Genomic DNA, 12,416 nt, shown 5'->3' with positions numbered 1-12,416 from the left:
GCAAATAATTACATTTCTTAATAGCAAAACGTGTTTGCATGCATAGTCCATTTCTAGGGAGGAAACATAAAGAAGATACTGATTTTTACTTCTCAGAGATAACATCTATATGAAATGGTTTGACTTGAATTCTCTGTTTCTGGAAAGAGGGATACCCTGTGTATTCGAAGTTCAGAAATTCAGACATGGCCGACACACTGAGATCATTGAGTCAAATATCAACAATCATTTTTAGAGGAGGAAGCTACTTTAACAATACTTCCCTGCACTTCCCTCCCTAAAGTTCCCCGTGTCCCTTGACTTACGTCCAATGTAATATTTTACATATAACTTGGTCACTGGAGTCAATGTTCCCCAAGTAGTGAAGTGATAGATGCACTCACCCAGGGACCCTTTCTAATGTCATTTCCAAGAGACTGCACATTGAACACATGTTGTTTGTGGCTAAGAACCTTAAAGAAACACCGAAGGATGAAATTCAAAGCACTCTAGATGTAAACTATGCTTTTCCAGACTCTGCTTGACTACCAAGTCCTGGATTCTCAACTGCCCTGCACAAGAAACTCTCTATCTCACACAATGCAACTTGTACCTCAATCTAGGGTCTTCCATGCTTATTTCTTTTTCCAGTGTCCAGGTCACCTCCTAGAATAGAAAATAGTCTCTCAAAAGAAGAATTTTCTTGGTCAGCCGAAATTGCTTCCTGCAGCAGGTCAAGCAACTGAGGCATTTACTCCCCCAACCCAGGAAACACTGATACAAGGTGAGTCGTACAACAGGTTTCCTGCCACCACAGGCAAATATGGAAGCTGATCGAATCAAAGGGCGTAGAATAAAATATCGAAATGCAGCCTAATCCCATGCACGTCATGCAGTTAGCAGTTTTAGGAACATTTCCACTAAGTGAAAGTCCATAAATAAACATCTTAGTTTCTAGAGTTTCTGGAAAATGAATAGGCTTCTGAGCACCCAGGGCATACATGGAAGGCCTGGGAAGACAGAATCCACTCTCTGCTGGCTTCTTTTAAACAGAGGAAATTCTCATATTCTGCTGAGCCATCTGAATGCTGGCAGAATGGAGTTTGGATTGAATCATGCCTTTCTTTCTGCATGGTATCATCTTCTACTCTTGCATTTTCAGATTTCTGGGAGGAAGTTAGCCAGAGGGGTCAAATGGTAAAATTAATTTTCTAGAGTATATTTAATTACTTTTAAAGATTTTTAAATTTATTTGAGAGACAGACGGAGTAGACAAGCAGGGGAAGGGGAAGTGGGAGAGGGAGACAAGCAGACTCCCCACTGAGCAGGGAGCTCAATGCGGGCCTCCATCCCAGAGTCCTGGGATCATGACCTGAGCCAAAATCAAGAGTCAAGTCAAATGCTTAAGCAACTAAGCCACCCAGGTGCCCCTTGGGTATACTTATTAGTACAGTAAGTGATGCATTATTATCTTACTAACATCACTGAGCTTAATTTGTTCATACTCTATTATCAACTCTGGATTTCCTCATAATTAAACATAATATGTAAAAAAGGTGAAAACCTGATTCGCCTAACTTACAAACAAAACTTTTGATAAAGTATTGAGGCACAAGAGGATACAAGATTTTCTTGAAATGTATAGGAAACGCTAACCAGATCTGCCCCAGATAGTCAAGATTCAGAGCTAGGATTGTTTTTCAAAATTTAATTAGCTCTAAACTATGTCCAGGTATCAGGAAGCTTTATTTACTGAAGTCAAAAAAAGGTATCAGTATGTCCATAATGTTCTTTCCAGCTATTTATAATGTTTTCATAGGAGAGAGAAACCCAGATTACCTAAAAATGTGGTACGCACACATCTTATTCTGCCCAAGAGGGTCTCACTTTTTGTCTGTTACCTGAGAATAATTATTCATCGTGTCTACCTTCATTTTCAAAGGTGTCAATAAGTTATGGCAATAAATTATGTAGTCCGTTTACCAAAAAAAAAAAAAAAAAAAAAAGCGATTCATTCTAAGGATATGACAAGGAAAGAAAACGCAAGCAACTGGATCGGCCATCAAATGGCCAGGCAAGATGGAAAGCTGGAAGTTTGATGAGAATACCACCACACTCCAGAGACCCATAGAGACTCCCTAGAGTCTGACTGTAAACATTAGCAGGGGCAGAAATAACAGTAATGAAATTGTCAGTGATGGTTATAAAAACGGCAAGGAAACTGTTAGCAAAGGCCAGAAAAATGTGGAGAAGATATTTATTGAAAGTTGGAAAAATGGTGCTCCATATTACTCCGTAAGCAAACAAGCAGAAAACTGATTCTGGTGGAAAGGTGGAACGAAGAAAGTAAACTGAATGTACCTTGGGGCCATGGAAAGACAATTTTCAGGTAGAACATGAGAAGGGTCAGATGGCTTCTTTTAGTTGAAAAGGTGTGGGAGAGACCAGATATGTGAGAAAAATCTGAAGGGACCACAGAGAGAAGAAGAATTGCTGGGTTGGAAAATCTGTTTCTCATTTCCATTCCCATCAACTCAAGTGTGTGGCTGGAAGACTTTGTTAACATTGCGAACAGATTTAAGGCAGTATTGAAGAGACACCGTCTCAGGTGTGTATACACACATACACACACACACACACACACACACACACACACGGACTTAATCCCATCAGTATGCCATTTTATTTGTTAAAAGTTTCATTTCTCTATTGGGAACTTGTCTTGATATTACAATATGATTTCCATAGGATTACATACATCCTACAGGGTCCCTCAAACATCTCTGACCATGGGATCCTTCTTAACACAGAACACTAATCTTGAGAACTAGTGCTTTGGAGAGCAGAGTTTGGAAAATATGACCTTACATTAAAAAGAAAGAAAGAAAGAAATTCCTCTTTGACCTCTTCCAGACTGGGAAAACTATTTGTCAGGTGTTGCATTAGCTGCATTTGGTTTAATATACAATATAAACAAGTTAAAAGAAATTCTATTACTGATTAGTGAGGAGACACACAGTAAAGCATGTGGCGAAGATAGAAAATATGCAAATGCACTATCTAACCCAAGGCAAGGGAAATGATGGATCTGGTGATGTTCCGCAGTTACTGATCCGGGCTTTTTGTGTTCTTGTTTAAATAGAAAGCTACCTTATTTCTCTGTAACGACCACTTCGATGCTTTATGCTCACATACTCACATCAGGAATTTCAATTTGTCTTTATCATTGGTGAATCAGGGGTGCTACGTTAGCACTGTGATGTGAATCATTTGAGCTAGGTCAAAATTAGGAAATGGACAAAGTTGTGATACGTAACATGCAGGACAATTATGTCAAACAAATTTATAGAGTAGATGATTCTATTAACTGGCTAACATGTGTTTCACTTTTTAATTATTGTAAGTACACCTTTAGGAATGTGTTACTGATTTTTCACTTCCCTCATAGGGTCATTTCTTTAAATCCAAAATTCTATGTGGATGAACTCTGAGTAATGGATAGAAATGTTGAATCACTATATTGTACACCTGAAGCTAACAGAACACTGCATTTTTTTCAAGATTTTATTTATTTGAGAGAGAGAGAGAGCATGAGCAGAGGGGAGGGCCAGAAGGAGAGGGAGAAGCAGACTCCCTGCTGAGCCCGGAGCCCAACATGGGACTCTGATCCCAGGACCCTGAGATCATGACCTGAGCCGAAGGCAGACGCTTAACCAACTGAGCCACCCAGGCACCCAGAATATTGCATGTTAACTAAACTGGACCTTAAAAAGAAAAAATTCCTTCTGACAAAGACAGAATAAATAAGCTCCATGTGGGGAGCAATCTTTGTTTAGTGCATTGTCCCAGCTGCCTAATCTCTGGCACAAATATTTATTCAAATAAATAAAAAATCTTTGTTTGAATAAAAATTTGTTGAATTAAAAAAAAACCTCTATGCGTGAACTAGACTGGAGAAAGTCAATTCTTCTTTTAAATTATTTAAGGCTTAATGAAGGACTATACTTAATAAATGTCCAGCTGTGTTGTTGACCTTGCTTCCTTTGCTTTTGTAACGTGTTAGAAGATAAAAGATGTAATCGTTTTTAACATTAAAAATTAAGTATGGAAATGACTTAGCTCTTCAAGGATGGATCTTTTACTAGTCATTTAAGATCCTTACAAAATGTACTACATTGATGCATTGTAGCCAATGTCCAAATCTAGAGATGAAGAATACATCACAGTTATTAAACACAATTAGTTTACCTTCATTTAAACATGAGATGTGGTATGTGATTTCTAAAGAAAAGTTCCTAATGATATTAGATTGATTTATCCTAGCAAAGAAGGCTTTATTATTTGGAACAAATGATTAATCTTTCTCTACCAAAGTTCCTGTTGTGCTTTCTCAACTAGGCATTTTAATTTCTACGTTGACAACCAGTCAGAAAGAATCTATTATAAATGATCAAAGCATATGCTTGATAGGCTGGTTTCTTGAAATGACAAGTAGGACAGTTTTGTGATAGAGAAAAATTGATGAGCGCTTTAATCTCCATATTTTGATGCGTGGCACACCACGGTGGCTTCGCTGAAATGCATTTTGTTCTTTAAGCTTTCACTAAGTGTTTCCTCTTTAAACACTTTGTCAGGTAGAGCGGTGCTCTGGATGGAATCTCTGACTAATGGCATAATAACTGTTTTTACTACTTAACGTGCAGAAAACTGGTTTGCCTTTCTAATATCTGACCCTAAACTCTAGCTCATAAACTGAAAGAGAAATGAAAACAGAAAAAAGGACAGAAAAAAAAAAATCGATATTTTTCTTTTGACTATTTTAATAGTCAGGGGCTCATTGTAACAAAGAAAGTTGTTAACAGCAACAACAACAACAACTAATAGTATTTGGAGTTGTCCAGAAATGGAAAGGCCTGGCCTGGAGATATCAGAGCACAAAACACTAGATGACCAGACAAACCACCCACCTTAGGAGGCTGAATGGCGTAGGAATTTTCCTCTGCCATTTTAGGTACATAAAATGTAGCATCTCTTCTTATTTCTAAAGTATATCTTATCTGTCTCCAAGCTCCAATGGCCAAGGTTCATGCAAAGGTTAATATTTTATTGCTTCCATATCCTTCCTAATGGAATACCAGGATGTCTAGGGCTTGTGAGGTTCAGGAAAATTCTGGAGAGGCTTCTGACGGCAGTTCTTCTTGGTTGCTAATGAGCTGCTCACTGTTTAGTCTTATGTGGTCCTCACAAGAGCAAGCGACTGCTGGTGTCATGGCAGGTTCAGCCACAAGGGCTTGATCCCAGCTTCCAGGGCCATGACATATGCTGGTCAGAGAGATGTGAATGAGGGTACGAACCCACCCCTTAGACAGCAGCAGATCAACACAACTCCTGGGACCAGTCATGTGTCCCTACAAATCAGCCCACAGAAATGCAATTCACTCTGCCTTGGAGTCATAACACCCCTTTCCTCTGACTCCCAGGGTCCAGCCTTTTTATCCTCAGAAAAGCCACTTTGATGCTCCCAGTCTTCCCATCACCTTCGAAAACAAAACTTGCCTGCAGTTATTCTGTAAGTACCTAGTAACATGACTTTTTGTACTCTTGAAGCAAAAAGATGTCATTCCTTCCTGACACAAGGAAGCAAGAAACCTATGAGCCACACCCCTGTCTACATCTCCTGGATGAGAGGATCATCTTGTAATTCTTTGAAAACATGGAGCAAAATAGAAAAGGCATTACTGATCCTCTTCATCACTAACTCCGTTTCATTTCATATCAAGGCATTTCACACAGGGTATAAACTTGAGGAAGAAGAAGAAGACCTAGTAGAAATCAGTAGATACCCGAACAGGGGAAAAAAGGTTAAGAATTAAAATGTGAGGTCCAGCGGCACGTGAGAAAGTCCTAAATACTTTCCTACTGCAAGTAGGGTAAGAGTCGCTAAGAGATTAGATCTTGCTCAAATCCTGTTCCTCTTCCGGGATCCCCTCCCCCAAAACAAAGAGAAATTGACATTTGCCCAGGTTTCTTTGCTGGGAGAAAAAGAGCAACAGCTACATTTAATTGAGAACTTCCTGTGCACTATGCACTATAGAAAGCTAAGTGCTTTACATGTATTGTTTCTTCTAATCCCTACAAAAAACTTGATGAGGTAAATTTATTGTTTCTGCCCTTATTACTGAACTTTTTGCCGCAAGTCAAATGGAGTCTGTAATGAGCAGAAGTCTACAGAGAGGAAAGGTTTCAGGTTAATCAGTTCCTCAAGGGTATCATTAAAGAGCTGTCAGCGTCTCCATCCTCCCTGGACATGTTGGCTTCATCCTAACGCTCATCACCCTCATGCTCATGAGATATCTGCCACCAGCAACGGAGCATAATTCCTTGTCCACATCCAACAACACCAGCCACTCCTCTGTATCTTGTTGACCCCAAGTAGCACAGGCTTGTTCATCCATGAAATAATGACTAGCAAGGAGCCCGCATGGCAACAAATATCTTGGATGAACCAACAAAAGTGGAAGGTGACTACTGTGTGCTGTATTTTACACACGAGGGGAATAAAGAGCTAGGAAGTTAAATGATTTGCCCAAGATCACATAGCTATCAAAGGCAGATGCAGGTCTGCTCAGCCCCAAAGCGCATGCTCTTAACTTTTGTTTTAGAACACGTGAGTGCTTTCTGAAGGTTCTGAGAACCCAACTTTAGATGCTTATTTATACAACAAATAAGAGAGATCTACCCAAAATCATCTTGTTTTTTCAAATACAAGAAACCAAATAGATAAAATTACTTAGGTGAGGGAACACTGTGATACTGTATTGTGAGACTCGGGACCCTTTTGAGTTTTTGTATTTGCTTATTACAACAAGAAGCAAGAAAAGCATGGGAAGAAGAGAGTATGTAATGATCAAAGCAAAATACAACAGTTGGTTACCCAGCTTTATTTCAAGCCAAGAAGATTGTCTGAAGACTCACTTGTTTCTCTTCCATGACTGTGTTTTAACTACTTCTCAACTCATCCATGTCATGTGAATTGCACTCCAAGTTAAAAAAAAAAAAAAAAAATTTTATTCACTTTAACAAAATGTTTTCCTTCCCTACATCAAAAAAAATTCAAAGTGGCCAAATAAAATTCATCATTCAAATATAAATCATTTTTAACAGGTCGTATAAATGACTGATTCTATTAACTACGGAATCAATAAAGTAGAATCTCCTTCAGTGCCCTGGGAATTGTATGATGGATCTTTCCTTTTCATCAATAACTCTGAATAGCTCTGTGTTAATAAATACTTCATATTTCTCATCACAGATTATTTGTCAAGTAGTAGATTATTTCTAAGTAGCAAGATGAGAGGAACTTCTCAATCTCTGATGTGATTCACTGTCTATGTGAACTTAGGGATAAAGACTAAGAGGTCCTGCCCCCAAACGATGAGAATGAGACTCATTAGGAGAAACAGAATTATTCTGAATAAATGAAAATCAAAGTCTTCCATTTTTTATCTTCTTTCATTCCATCTTTACCTTCATCATGGAAACACTATGTTCTTAATGATTTTTAATTTTTTTTTCTGATTTTCTTCTTTGACGCCATAATGGAATTAATACTACTTTTCCTCTCCCATTTTATTCAGCTATTCCTCTTCCTTGTCTGATGGGGGCTGATGATGAGTTAAAATTCATGGATTTTTTTTCCCCCCACAAATAGGTCATATGGACAAAATAATTCTAAATGACCTCCAGTAAAATTATTCTGTAATGTTTTAAAACTCAACTTTCATATTTGACTAAGTGTACATATTTGAACCTCCAGATAAAATGAGAGCATTTTTTGTTGTTGTTGAGATGGTTTCCTTTTGTGTGTGTGCATGATCTCAACAGTTAAAACACATGACAAAATATCTTCCAGTAACTTTTAACTGGGCCTGTTTATCAGTGATAAGAAATCTGAGGCTGATGAAGGGGGAATTCTAAAAAATCTGCCTGAGTACAGAGATGAGCAATTTATTTTTTAATGAACCTAAAGATAAAAACAAAAAGATTTAATTTAGTTTTAATGACCAATATTTAGAGATGTCAATCTCTTTTTCCATTTTGGTCATTCTTGTGACTATGAATGGCATTCCATTGTGTATGTGTATGTTTTGAAGATCTAATTGGTTTTATTAAATGATTCATGAGTTGGACAGCATTCCATTTACCAAGAAGAGAGCTCCAAAGTATTATATACAATGGAAGGATGGAAGATTTTTACAAGGAGAGTGGAGCAAAAAAGGTTACTAGCAAAAGAAAAGGATTGTTTCAGCCAAGGTTGATTTCCCTGGGGGTGGCGCGGGGGAAGAGGGTCTTAGAATGCAGATTACCTCATCTTCCTTTGGGGTAAGAACAGGGTCCATGTGGCAGACTCATTGGCACCCACTATAAAATTCCTGACTATTAAGACTAAATTTCTAGGGGATGTCAAAAGGGTAATCAGATGAGGTATTAAACCTCACTTTACTGACTTGGGACCTTAACCTAAGTGGCCTGTGGTCGCTGTTTAACAACTGACCCTTTTGGATCAGACTCTCAGGTTAACTGAGAGATGTGATCAAAATTTAAGGTATTAGAGCCACTCTCACCTACCGCTCTATAGTTGTAGAAGCTTTTGTTGCTCCTTTGTGTGATATCTCAGTATGGTTTTAATGGCATAGCCCTGATGACTGACGATGTTGAGTGCCTTGTTCATGAGTTTTGTGACTATTCACATATTCTCCCATCAGGTCCCTAAGCTCTTCTCTCACTTTTTTGGGAGGTGAGGGTATTTGTCTTCCTATTATTGATTTGCAGGTGCTTGGTAGGTATTCTAGGTGTATTTTGATACTCACATAATTTTGCTGCAATACTTTTTTTCCCCAGTCTGTGGCTTGACTATGCATTTTTTAATGATGTCTTTTGATGAGCAAATATTCTTAATTTTGAGGAGGCCCAATCTATCAATTTTGTCCTCATGATTAGTACTCTATCTCAAGGCAATGAAGATATTCTCCTATTGTCTTCTTCAGGGAATTTTATGATTCTGGTTTCATATTTGCACCTATGACCAACTCAAATTAATGCTTATAAATGGAATGAGAATTGGATTACAGTTCATTTCCAATTGTCCAAACAATATCTGTTCAAAATGTCTTGGCCATCCATTTAGGCTTGACTTGATACCTCAATCAAAACTCAATTTGACATGTGTGTGTTCGTCTATTTCTGGAATTCCAGGTCTTCTACACTAAACACTGTCTAACAGTGTGTCAATGTACACAGTCTTGATTGTCATAGCTTCATAAAATCTTAAAATCAGGTAGGATGAGTTTCTGGAATTATCTTCTCAGTGTTGTTTTGGTTATCTTAGATCCTTTGCACCCCACATGAATTTTAGAATCAGTTTATTAATTTCTTCCAAAAACAATTGGTCTGCTGGAATTCTGACATTGTTTTCAATCTATATATCAACTATGGAAAATGAATGTTGTTCCTACCCATCCAAAAACATTTTGTATCTTTCCATTTAAGTAAGTTTTCTTTAATTTCATTCAGCCATGCCTTCTAATTTCAATGAAGAGGACTTCTCCGTATTTTGTAGCTTTCTACAGATTTGATTTTATGTTACTATAAATGCAATTGTTACTTACATCTTATTATCAATTTTACAGAATAATTTTTACCAATTATATAGAAATATATACTGATTTTTATCCTGAAAACTTAGGTCTTCTTGACAAATTGATCTTTTTGTCAATAGAGAATGTCTTTATCTCTAGTAATTTTCTTTGTCTTGATATTAATATAGCTACTAACTTTATATTTAATATTTACATAGTATATACATTTACATTCCCTTTTACTTTTAACCTGTGTTTTCTGTAGACAGTTTATAGTTGGGTCTTCCTTTTCATTCTAGAATTTTGCCTTTTAAGTGAAGGATTTGGTCCATTTGTGTATAATGTTATTACTAATATTGTGCTCTTATTTCCCCAATTGGTGTTTTTTCTTTTTTAAAGATTTTCTTTATTTATTTGGGGGGGGAGAGAGAGAGAGAGAGAGAGAGAGAGAATATGACTGAGCACAAGCAGGGGGAGAGGGAGAAGCAGCCTCTCTACTGAGCAGGGAGTCCGAGGTGGGGCTCCATCCCAGAACCCTGGCATCATGACCTGAGCCAAAGGCAGTAGTTCAACCTACAGAGTCACCCAGGCACCCCTGATGTTCAGTTTCTATTTACTCCATTTGTACTTTGCATCTCTGCAACTCTTTTCTTGTCATTTTGGGGAAGAAGTGGGTATTACTGAGAATTCTATTTTGTGTATTAATTGTTAAGCTATACATTTTATGCAACATTTTAATAGTGGATCTGAATATAATGAGCATCTGTATTTCTTTCAAATAGTAGTATACTAATTCATAAACAGTATAAAAACTGTATAGTAGTATTCCATGTATCCCTTCAACCATCACTTTTTCTACTTTACTTCTGTATTTGTCTTCGTCTTTACTTTGATATATGTTAAAAACCTCACAATGCATCACTACTGTTTTTGCATTAAATGCTTGGTCTTTTAAAGAAACAGATACATTTAACTGTAACATAAAAGGATTAAAAAAAAAAAAAAAGCTCGAGTTCCATTTGATATTATGTGCTTCAGCCTGAAGAATTTCTTTCTGCATTTCAATGGTGAAGGTCCCCTGAAAATAAATCATTTCAGCTTCCTTCCATTTGAAAATATAATTATATTGTCTTCCTTTTTTTGAAGGATATTTTTGCTAGATATAAAATGCTAGGTTGACAGATATATTTTGTTCTTTCAGCATTTTCAAGGTGTCTTCCCTTTGTCTCCTGGCTTCCACTATTTCTAGTGAGAACATAACCATCCTGTCTCCTGCTGTTCTCTTAGACACATGAGTCTTTTTTCTCCAGCTACTTTTAAGCACTGCTTTTTAATTTTGGTTTTCAGTAACTGACTACAATGTGGTTTTCTTTGTATTTATCCTCTTTAGATTTGCTAAGTGGCTTGGATCTTTCATCAATTTTACAAAGTTCTTAACTATTATTTCATCAAATACTATCGCTGCCCCATTGTCCTTCTCCTCTCCTTCTTGAGCTATTTGCTATTTTCCCACAGATCTCAGGTGGTCTTTGTTTTTCTTTTTACTATTTTTTTTTCCATTTAGGTATTTTCTATTGTCTATTTCAAATTTATTGAAATCTTCCTCTACTCTGTGCTATATTCTCTCAACTTTATCTAATGAAGTCTTCCTGATGTTACATTTTTCATTTCTAGCATTTCTATTTAGTTTGATTTTAAAAATGGTTTTTGTCCTTCTGCCAACATTGCCCGTTTCTCCATGACTGCTGTTCACCATTTCTACTATATCTTTCATCTTCTCTACAGTATATATTTTAAAGCCATCTCTGATGATTCCAACATTTAGTCTATCTCTGGACCTGTTTCTATTGCCTACTTCCTCTCTTAATCATGGATGCCATTTTCTGGGGCGCCTGGGTGGCGCAGTCGTTAAGCATCTGCCTCCGGCATGCCAGGATCAAGCCCCGCATCAGGCTCCTCCGCTGGGAGCCTGCTTCTTCCTCTCCCACTCCCCCTGCTTGTGTTCTCTCTCTCGCTGGCTGGCTGTCTCTGTCAAATAAATAAATAAAATCTTAAAAAAAAAATGGATGCCATTTTCTTGCCTTGTTGTGTGTCTTGTAACCTTGAAGTATGTGCTGGACATTTTACAGAAGAGATAAGAAGAATCTAAAACAGTATTTACTCTCAGAAGGTGCAGGCTCCTTTCTCTGTCAATCTACTAGAGGTGGGCTAAGTATGTTTCTTGGGTCTGGACTTTGCTGCTGTTTTAGTCTGACTCAGTTCACCACTGGCTTGAAATATTTTGCGGGTGGGATTACAACTTTCATATCAGCAGGAACTGAGATCTGGACACTGACAATATTCCAGAAATATGTCTGGGCTTCATATCCAAGCCACCAGCTTTCAGAACTGTTGCATGTATCACCATATTGTACTACCCAGTTACAAGATTTGGGGGATTACTGTGTAGAGTCTCTTTCCTTTCTAGTCTTACCACCAACTGCTTTGTGTACCTCAGGAGATATTTTGCAATCTTTCCTCCACCTTTTCTCTTCTTTAGAAAGCAGATGGACTTAAACTTACGAAGGGCCTCAGTGCCTCAGAGCAGTTATCTTAGTTCTTTGACCCACTGTCAATCTTTGGTAATTAAAAGCTAGAGCTCCTGGGCAGCGAGAGTAGAGTGTCCTCTGAGTTCTCCTGCAAGCCCCACAATCTTCCTAATGTAAAAGTCTAGATTGCCTCAAGAGGTTTCTCTTAGCTTTTTAAGTAAATATTTATCCTAAGAGGATGTGTCTCAGAGCCATTATTTAGAGATACTAT

The sequence above is a fragment of the Ursus maritimus genome, unplaced genomic scaffold, assembly GCF_017311325.1.
Source record: "Ursus maritimus isolate PB19 unplaced genomic scaffold, ASM1731132v1 scaffold_5, whole genome shotgun sequence".
NCBI lineage: Eukaryota > Metazoa > Chordata > Mammalia > Carnivora > Ursidae > Ursus > Ursus maritimus.
This window is presented reverse-complemented; position numbering follows the sequence as displayed.